This window comes from Bubalus kerabau, chromosome 7 (assembly GCF_029407905.1).
Source record: "Bubalus kerabau isolate K-KA32 ecotype Philippines breed swamp buffalo chromosome 7, PCC_UOA_SB_1v2, whole genome shotgun sequence".
Lineage (NCBI taxonomy): Eukaryota > Metazoa > Chordata > Mammalia > Artiodactyla > Bovidae > Bubalus > Bubalus kerabau.
In genome coordinates, this window is record NC_073630.1 from 101,872,863 (window position 1) to 101,883,099 (window position 10,237).

At 40.4% G+C, this 10,237-nt stretch overlaps 1 protein-coding gene across 9 annotated transcripts in view; it reads right to left on the reverse strand.

The window, feature by feature from the left end:
* SEC31A (SEC31 homolog A, COPII coat complex component) overlaps positions 1-7,615 on the reverse strand; it is a 59,897-nt gene extending 52,282 nt beyond the window's left edge. For 8 of the 9 annotated variants that reach the window (XM_055588931.1, XM_055588936.1, XM_055588934.1 and 5 more), the window contains exon 1: positions 7,484-7,615. The gene's annotated coding sequence lies outside the window, so the exon portion shown is untranslated. Of the gene's footprint in view, positions 1-7,047; positions 7,185-7,483 lie in introns of those variants that run through there. The other variant, XM_055588930.1, reaches the window with a different exon arrangement.
* Between the last annotated feature and the right edge of the window lie 2,622 nt (positions 7,616-10,237).

The following is a 10,237-nucleotide window of genomic DNA, read 5'->3' on the forward strand; positions in this document are numbered from 1 at the left end:
GAAAATTTTTTGTCTAATTCCAGAAAAAAGAGAATGTTAATATTTTTTATTGAACCTGTACCAAATTAATAAATTAATTTATGGAGAACTGACAGAATGGTGAATCTTCCTAATCAAGAACATGTCTTTAGAGTTAAGCCTTCTTTTTTATTTTTCAGTATTGTTTGAAATTTTTTGACATACTGGGTCTGCTTACTCCTAAGTATTTCATCTTTTGGTTCGTTTGTAAATGTGGCTTTTTTCCCTTCCACTATTATGTCTATGATCTCATTGTTAAATGAAGGCTAATGATTTCGCTACATTAATCTTTAACCCTGCTTTCTTACCGAATTCTCTTTTTGGAGTAGTGTTTCAGTAGATTCTGTTGGGGTTTCCACATATATATTCATACCATGTGCCAACAGAGCCAGTCTCCTCATTTCACACGGTCGCTCCTCTGGTATCTTTCTCTTGTGTGAGCTAGCCAGGACTAACAGTATCATACTCAACAGCAGTGATAACAGCGCTATTTCTTGTCTTGTCCTGTTCTGCAGTTGGAAAGCCTACTGTATCACCACTCGGCATGGTTTTGGAATTTGAGATATATACACATATATTTGTACAGATGTGAGTGAGTGTCCACACACACTTACACCTGTACAAGTAAATAAATATACATATGTATACAAACATGTATGTGGAAATAGCCATTGATTACTATCTTACTGAATGCTATTCATAAAGACTGGGTGTTGAATTTTGTTGAATGTTTTTTCATTAGGTAATTGGAGATGACCATATGATTTTTCTCCTTCGGTTTACTAACAAAACAAAGCACTAACAGATTTCCTAATACTGAATCATCTTTTCATACCATGCATAAACTTCTCTTGCCATGATTCTACTACAGAGCTCCTAGATTTTGTTTAAAAAGAGTTTCCTTCCTAGAGTCTTAAATGAGATTTAATTGATAGTTTTCCTCTTTTGTACATTCTTTGTCAGGTTTTGGTATCAATGTTACACTTGTTCATAACAAATGTGGGAGGTTTTCTTCTTTTCCCATGCTCTGGAACACTTTCAATAACAACACTGAAATTACTATTTTTTAAGGATTTACCAGAATTCTCCTATGAGATATCTGGGTGTGGTGTTTTGAAGGGAAGGGAAGTGGTAATTTTCTCTGTTTCTTCCATGGATATTGATCTATTTGAATTTTCTTTACCCAAGGTCATTTTTGTAAATTATGTTTTCCCATGATATTCCTTTATTGTACTCTTTTATACAATCTTCTAATTTATTTGTTTAGACTCAAACATAGACTCATGCTTCTTCTAATTCGTGCTGTGTGTGGTGATTAGTACTTACAATATTCATGTTTTGTCCTACCCTCCTTTGAAAAATTAGCTAAGTGGCTTACCTGTTTCACTGAGTATTTACAAAGAGTCAAATTTTGGCTTTACTTATTAGTTTCACTTTTAAAAAGTTTTTCTAACTTTTTAGTTAAATGCTTCACTTATCCATTTTTATTATTTCTTTAGGCTTTGAATTTTCTCTGAGCACTGATTTGTTGTATGTTTCTGGTCCTATCTTTGTAACTATAATTTTAAATAATTTCCATTTAATACCATTAATCCTTTATTTCTTTACATAGTTTAATCACTATGAGCACTAACAGAATTAGCTTATATAATCTTACTGCCTCTCCTGCAGTACACAGTTATAATCATTAGTATTATCTTTCTCAGTGTTTACCTTTGTACTGTTAAATACGCTTATACTTCTACTAACTGATTTGTCAGCTTTAAATGATGTCCTTTGACTCCTAGACATTACAGATTAGGCAATCCACAAATTTATTCTACCTCCAATTTTCTTCCTGCTTCCCAGTTCTCTCAATTTTTTAGTTTGATGACCAACTTCTACATGATCAGATATGTAACATGTACATTTTATCTTTTCTCCCTTATTCCCACTTTGGTTTCAGCCTCAGGTCCATAGCAGTTAAATATACTCAATGTTCTCCAACAGCACTCTTGCCAGTTTTCTTACTCATCTCTGGTGGATGAAGTTCATCCTCTAACAGTTTTCTTAAGAGGGCCTTAGACTAAAAATATGCCCTGAGTCTTACACGGTCAAGTTGCTTACATTTGAAGAACAGATGATAAAAGGAAGGGACAGAAAGATTAAATGATTTGAACATGCCAGCAAGGGGCAGAGCCAAGATCTGAACTCAGAAGTGAGCTCCAGAGTCCAGCCTCTTACTTGCTACAAGAAGCTCAAGTATTCAATTTTAATCATACAAAAAATATTAAAATTTAGGAGAAATAATGAATGGCAAAGAAACGACAATGCATGATGAAATTAAGGGAAGAAGAAATGAACTTTAGAAACTGGGCGAAGTCAGGCAAAGTGGGTGCATTAGGAGGCTGAATCACACTGCAAAGAGGCAGGACCTCTGGTCCGGAACACTGACTTCTGGTCCTTCTGGTCCTTCAACCTGAACATTGACCCTGCTACTTTTGACACCTTTACACATTATTTGATCTCTCTGAGCCCCAATTCCCACACTTGTAAGATGGGGATAAGTGTGACTACCTCAGGGGATGTTGTGAAGTTCAAATGAGAGAAATGGATTTTACAGAGGTCCAAACACAATGCCTAGCACATAAGTCAAAAAGCATTTTAATACACTAACTACTTTAAAGATTATTATCATCATGAGACTAATCAAGAAAATCGCACATCTAGTTTCCTAAGATTATTGTGAAGGAAAAAAGGAAAAAAAAAAAACTCACAATTTTCTAAGAGGTAAAAAACAGGCCTATTTTCTTTATATGAAATGCCTTCTTTCTCCTCTCAGTCAGTAGTCTTTAGTAATAAGTCCCATCTCCTTCATGAAATCTGCTCCACTGATCAATCAACACTGATCTAAACTTTTTCTATCTGCCGGAACCACACTTTAAGCAACTCATTTATCTCGGTAAAACTTTATAACATTCTCTTAGTACATATTGCTTATGTATTTTCCCACTGTCTGTTTTATCAACTTGTTTCATCTTGTTTGGTCACCTTGTTTCACCAAATCGACAAATACTGTTTTGTTTTCAATCAAGTCTTACAACTTTTACCCTTTTTGGATCTAAAACTGTTTCGCACCGAGTGAGATATACATTGCTGGATTGATTCTGAACGTCTATATTTAGAGGAATACAAAAAGACTGATGCACTAGAAAGACCAATTTTAAGTAAAATATTTAATTTTTAAATTCTTAACTGTTTAAAGGATCTTTTCTTATTTAAAAAGTGGGAAACTACTGCTTGGGGGGAAAAAAAAGGTTTCCTAAAATGCCTTTAGAATAATTTCTAATATTGAAAACAAAATAGCTACATATATGTATATATATATATTTTTAAACCCAGTTGAATATAATTACAGTATCTCCAGGAGGAAAGGTACAAGGGCTACAGGAATTCAGGAGCACTTAGTTAATGTGTAACCTTTACTGAAAGAGAGAGACTAATTTACAAGAACATAAAAGAGTTAAGAGGGAATTCAAAGCACTTATAAAATCTGTTTCTTGGCCTTAGTACTCAATGTGCCATCAGAAGCAGTTCCACTTAATAACCTGTACTGAACATAAGGTTTAAATACCATTGTTTTAAAAAAAAAATCAAATACTATACTACGACAATGGCCTTGAACTACATTAAGCGGTTTGAATCTAACTAAACAAAAATATAAGCTACAATCATTCTCAAAACTATTAAGAATACTATGAAAATACAGCTTAATCAGATACATGTGTATCTCCTTCTCTTACAATTGATCATTTAGTTGTAACTAGTTTCCTTGAAAATATGAAGAACTCTTAGATTAAACCATGTCAATTTCCCAAGTAAGACTTGCTTTAAAAACTTTCTGTAGTTTTTAATGACATATTTTTATTCCAATTTATTTATCTGGCTGTGCTGCGTGGCATGTGGGATTTTAGTTAATTGATCAGGGATCGATCGAACTTGCGTCACCCTGCAGGGGAAGCGCAGATTCCCAACCACTGGACTGCCAGGGAATTCTCTATGTAATTTTTTTTCAATATTGTATGTGATTAGAATTCACACCACGCAGATTGATTTCATTTAACTATTTTGCACAGAACACAATCACTGTGAAATATGAAAAGAAAACTGTGAGGACAATGGTTTGTTCACACATGCCCCGTATAAGACAGTACCAAAAGAAGAGCAGTTCAAGTATGGAGACTAGAGCCAACACTGACAGTTTAAATCCCAGTTCCATGTGTCCTAGCTCTGACTTTTGGTATGTAATTTTATCTATGTCTGTCTTGGCTAACCATTTGGCAAAATAACTATAATAAAAGCATCTACGCCATAAGTCTGCTGTGAGAATTCACAGAGAACAGTGCCTGGCACTTGGTAAATAAATGCTTGTAAACGGCAGCTAATACAAAAGTCACCATTTAAAATGTATACCCCAGTGAATCTTCAAAAGAACACATCTACTGAAAAAAATTTATGATCCAGACCACAACTTTTATTTATTCACCAAGTTTCTCTCCTCAACAATTGTGTGCAGTGAACTGAAACTTTCCCCCTGCATTTTCTAAAAGCTGATTTTGTGAAGCAACACTAAAACCCAACAGCACTAACCTCTAAACAGCTCCAACCTCACAATATTATCATACATGGAGCACTGAACTAAACCTCAGAAAGTAAAAAGTCAAAGAGGTATCACAACTGGAAACTCTGACTCCCAAACCAGAAACACAACACCCGGCTGCCACTATGGCTAATAAAAAATCACCTTGTGTGGGCAAGATACCTCATTAGCATGGGCACATTTGTTCCAGAGAATTTATTTAATGTTACTGATGGTCTAGGCTCATCTCACCCAGCCAAAACCAAATCAAAGATGCAACTGTGCGCTGGTCATTGAACTAAATAGTGTCACACTTATCTGCAGTCTTAATACAACAAAACTTTCTGAGCTGAAATTAACCCTCTTTTGGGCCACATCACATGGCATATGGGATCCCCAGTTCCCCAATCAGGGATTCCATCCGTGCCCTCCCTCCACCCCACCGGAGAAGTGTGGAGTCCCAACCACTGGACCACCAGGGAGTCCCTGAAATTAACCTATTTAAGAATTACAACTTTTCTAGAAAAGCAACGTAATAATTTAATAATATCATTTTATAAGAATCTTTAATTAGAATTGTATAAACCTCACGATATTATACAGAAAATCCTGTATGTGTGTATGTGCATGTTTCTAGGAAGATGATCAGTAGTTTCATCAGATCCTTAAAAGAGAGTGGAGTGATATATACAACGTCATTGGTGTTCTCTACTCATTAAGTTGTGTCCAACTCTTTGGAACCCCACGGACTGTAGCCCACCAGGCTCCCCTGTCCATGGAATTTCCCAGGCAAGAATTCTGGAGTGGGTTGCCATTTCCTTCTCCAGGGGATCTTCCAGCCCAGGGATCAAACCTGCATCTCCTGCATTGGCAAGCGGATTCTCTACCACTGAGCCACCTCAGAAGCCCACAACGTAATACTTCTTAACCATAAAAAGGAATGAAATAATGCCATTTGCAGAGACATGGATATACCTAGTGACTGTCATACAGAGTGAAGTTAAGTCAGAAAAACAAATGTATAATATCGCTTATATGGGGAATCTAAAAAATGGTACGGATGAATTTATTTGAAAGCACAAATAGAGACAGAGATCTAGAAAACAAGCTTATAGATACCAAGGGCGGTGGGGGGTGGGGGGTGGTGAGGAGGATGGGATGAATTGGGAAACTGGGAATGACATGCATGCACTCTTGATATTCTGGATAAAACAGATAACTAAGGAGAAAGGAGAACCTACTGTACAGCACAGGGGACTCTACTCAAAGCTCTGCTGTGACCTAAACGAGAAGGAAATCCAAAAAGGAGGGGATACACATACACATATAACTGATTCACTTTGCTGCGTAACAGACATTAACACAATGTAAAGCAACTATACTCCAATAAAAATTTAGAAATAAATACATAAATATCAAAAGAACATCAGAAAACAAAATAAAATCACAAATACTTCTAGAAAAAAGAGAGAGAGAGGAACCCCAAAAGATTAAGAATCATTGCTCTTTATAGTTTACAAATTTCTTTCTGTTCTTACTGGTTTCAGAAAATAACTTGCTTATATAAAATTAAGTTATATAATTGGAAATCCATTTCAAATCTGACATTTCCTAAACCTAAATAACCTCAGATGTGTGTAACAGAAATTCACAACAACAAAAACACTTCAACTTATCCAAAAGTTCGTAGAGAAGAAAAGAAGTCGCTCAGTCGTGTCCGACTCTTTGCGACCCCATGGACTGTAGCCCACCAGGCTCCTCGGTCCATGGGATTTTCCAGGCATGAATACTGGAGTGGGTTGCCATTTCCTTCTCCAGGGGATCTTCCCGACCCAGGGATCGAACCCGGGTCTCCCGCATTTCCAAGCTACCAGGGAAAGTTCGTTAAGGGTCTACAAACCATTCGCAGGGCTGTAATTAGGGAGAAATGAGGAAACAGGGGCAAAGAACCACTGAGAAAAGGTAAGTAAACTTTAGCCAACTCTAGAACAATCAATCGTTATGTACAGAAAACATAAGATAGTATGATTCAAGGACGAAGCTCTAACTACTGATTAAACAGTTACAATTGCCCACAAAGACAATCAATTTCAGTCTTCTGTGGTTAGAAAATACAGTTTCGCGGGAAGGACTTGTCACAGACCATCACTGAAACTTCAGAATGACCTGGGTAAAATTAGTTCCCCGAGTTATGAAAAAGTTTACAATGCCCACAAGCCCAGGCAACATTTTGATTTATTTTACACCTGCCCCTTAATTTAACCTCTTATTATAGTAAATCAGTAGCAAAAACATACAGCACTGAATGATACTTCCTTCGAGATACAGGCTGCGACCGGCGGCGACTGCCCTTAAAATAAAACAATCCCAGTTAATTGACAGTGGCCTGTAGTTAAAACTTATAAATTTACCTTTAAATCTGGCAACAGCTCAGATAGTAACAAAAAATCCCAAACTAAAGTCAAGCAAGGTAATGCTGATGAGGTCAGTTTCCTTCCCTCGCCCTTGGGGACCGCGCCTCTTTGTGCACCAGGGTCCGAAGGTCTCCTAATCTCAGACGCCAGCTACGCGCCTGGGCTGGACACCCTGGCGCAAGCCTCAGGAGCGCTTCTGCTCAGCGGAGGAAACGTCGGCGGATGCGGGCCGGCTCGATCCCCGAAGCAGCCGTGACGCCAGGCGCTGTCCCGCCCGGCCAGAAACGAAAACCCGGGCGCGCCGCCGCCGGAGACCGGGCCGCAGGCTGACGGGGACCAGCGGAGACCGAGACCGGGATACAGGCGTGGGCCTGGGCTCTCCCCGAAGGCCCCAGGACCCGCAAAGAGGACAGGAGGGCACAGGAGGACGCACCTGGCGGGGACCCCCGGCGACCGGTTCCTGCGTGAGCGCGGCGCCAGTTGGACTCTCCCAGGATTCGCCGCCGCCCCTCCTCCTGGCCGGGGCCACCTCCACGTTCCGCTCCAACGTGGCAGCCGCAGCCCCGCCCAGTCGGCTGGCCGACGCTTCCGGGAGCGACGCCCCACCCCGCCCACCCCGATACGCGGCCCGCCACGGCACTTCCGGGACCGGGGCCGGAGCCGGGGCCCGGGTTGGGGTTCTGTAGCGGGTGGGAGTCTGGGAGGACTCGCTTCCGCGCCGCGCGTGCACTTGTGAGTTCAGAGGGGCGACGTGCGGTGGCCAGGATGATGCGAAAAAGAGAAGTCCTGGTGGGCGTAGCTGTCTGGCGGGAGGCCGGCCCCTGCCCGCAGAAACGCCACGTAGCGCTGGTCCTGGGAGACGTCAGCGGCCCCCTCCACGCTGCCGACGCGACCGGCCACCGAGAAATCGGGCTGCAGGGGCCTTATTACAAGGCTGTTACTGGGTTATTTCACTTATTTACTTGGTTCTACGGTATTTCTTATTGAGAGTATCTTTAGAACCAAACGATCTGATCATACCCAAAGGCTGCTGTGGACATGCTTGATTTGTTACTCTAAAGAGGCATGAATGTGAAAGTCGCTCAGTCATGGCCGACTCTTTGCGACCCCATAGACTGTAGCCCGCCAGGCTTCTCCGTCCATGGGCTTTCCCAGGCAAGAATACTGGAATGGGTTGCCATTTTCTTCTCCGGATCTTCCCGATCCAGGAATCGAACCGGGGTCTCCTACATCGCAGGCGGATTCTTTTATCAGCTGAGTTACCAGGGAAACCCCTAGAGGCACAGTGGAGTGAATAAGGTACTATAGTTGGTATCCTGCGATACTATTTGAGATCTCTGGTGGCTCAGAGGTTAAAGCGTCTGCCTACAATGTGGGAGACCTGGGTTCGATCCTTGGGTCGGGAAGATCCCCTGGAGAAGGAAATGGCAACCCACTCCAGTATTCTTGCCTGGAGAATGCCATGGACGGAGGAGCCTGGTGGGCTACTGTCCACGGGGTCGCAAAGAGTCGGACACGACTGAGCGACTTCACTTCACTTCAACATTTGTCAAACTGTAACTTGACTGGTTTCGCCAGAGCCTGTACATGTGCAGTTCTCTTCCCAATACAGCATTTCTAAACGCCTTCACTGGAAGTAAAGTAAAATATAGCAAACTCTCGTATTTAAGAAAGTCGGCACGACGTTTTTGTGTTCACTATACTGTTTTAGCAAAAACATAAATGTATGAATGGTCTTAGGCACATACCAGCCAAACAGAACTGCTAGAGTTAAGCAATCTTGTTTTATTATTTATCTGCTAGACTTGTCCTTCACAAAGATAAACAAAACTATCACCCTGGTTCTGTATGAATTATACTTTGCATCTGGCATTCTTCTCCCCCTACATTCTCTTGTAGCATTTCAAAAAAGGTCACAGGTTGTTTTAACTTCAGAGACATGACCTGATTACTGAGTTGTGCGATGCCAGCTGTGGCTGTTCTGAAATTTTGCATTAGAAAAAAAAAAGCAGGACCTTCATTGGGATACAAAGCCTCTCCCTATTCCCTAAAGGAGGCAGGTTTTGAGGTGCTAGCCTACTGTGTTCCCTCTTTGCTTGCCAAAGAAATAAAACCACTATTTCTCTTCCATACTATTTCTGTTCAGCATCGGAGACAAGATTTTGGCATCACTTGTAAACCATTTAGTGGTGGTGTACACTTATGGTTCAGTTTAAAAAGCAAGTATAGTTAGTTCTGTAAGGCTGAAGTAGACCTACTCAAGAGGCTTAGGATAGTTGTTAATTTCAAGTTCTAAAAAGCCTTCCATTTTTCACTTACCATTCCAAGGACTAGTTTACCTAAAAAGGTGTCAATATAAATCCGATTTAAAAGTCGGACCATATTTGGGGGCTCCCCTAGTAGCTCAACCGGTAAAGCATCTGCCTGCAATGCAGGAGAACCAGGTTCAATCCCTGGGCCCGAAAGATCCCCTGGAGAAGGAAATGGGAACCCACCCCAGAGAATTCCAGAGAAATGCCTGGAGAATTCCGCAGACAGGAGCCTGGTGGAGTCAGAGTTGGATGCTAGCGAGTGACTTTCTCTTTCATTCTGTTAGACAGGGTTTTGACTGCCAAGTCCAAATGACTTTGTATAATAAATTTGTATTTCAAAGCCTTGATGTAGTAGCATACAATGTGAAAAGTGTCAATAATAATTGGTTATGATAAAGCTTACAGTTCTAGACTTGATGCACTTATATCTGATTGAATATAAAAACTCCGCACCTTGTTTTAAACGCAGGCGGTTCTGCCTTTGACTACACAAGCTGAAATGGTGCAAAGTCTTAATCTATGGGATTAACAGTAATTGTTAATATTTAACAATTATTCTGTGACTTGGCAAAACATTAAAAAACCTCTTGATGTTGGTTATAAATGTAATTTATAAATTTTTGTGTAATTTTGTAATTTATAGTTTTAAAGTAATATTTGTAGTAACACTACAAACTTTGGGAATTCCCTGGCAGTCCAGTTGTTAGGATTTGTAGCTTTCACTGCTCAGGTTAAGATCAATTCCTGGTCAGGGAACTAAGGTCCCACAAGCCACATGGTGCAGCCAAAAAAAAAAAGAAAAAAATCAAACCCAACAATTATCTTCCCCACCAAACAAAAAAAACCTCAAAACAAACCACTGGAGACACTGAAAG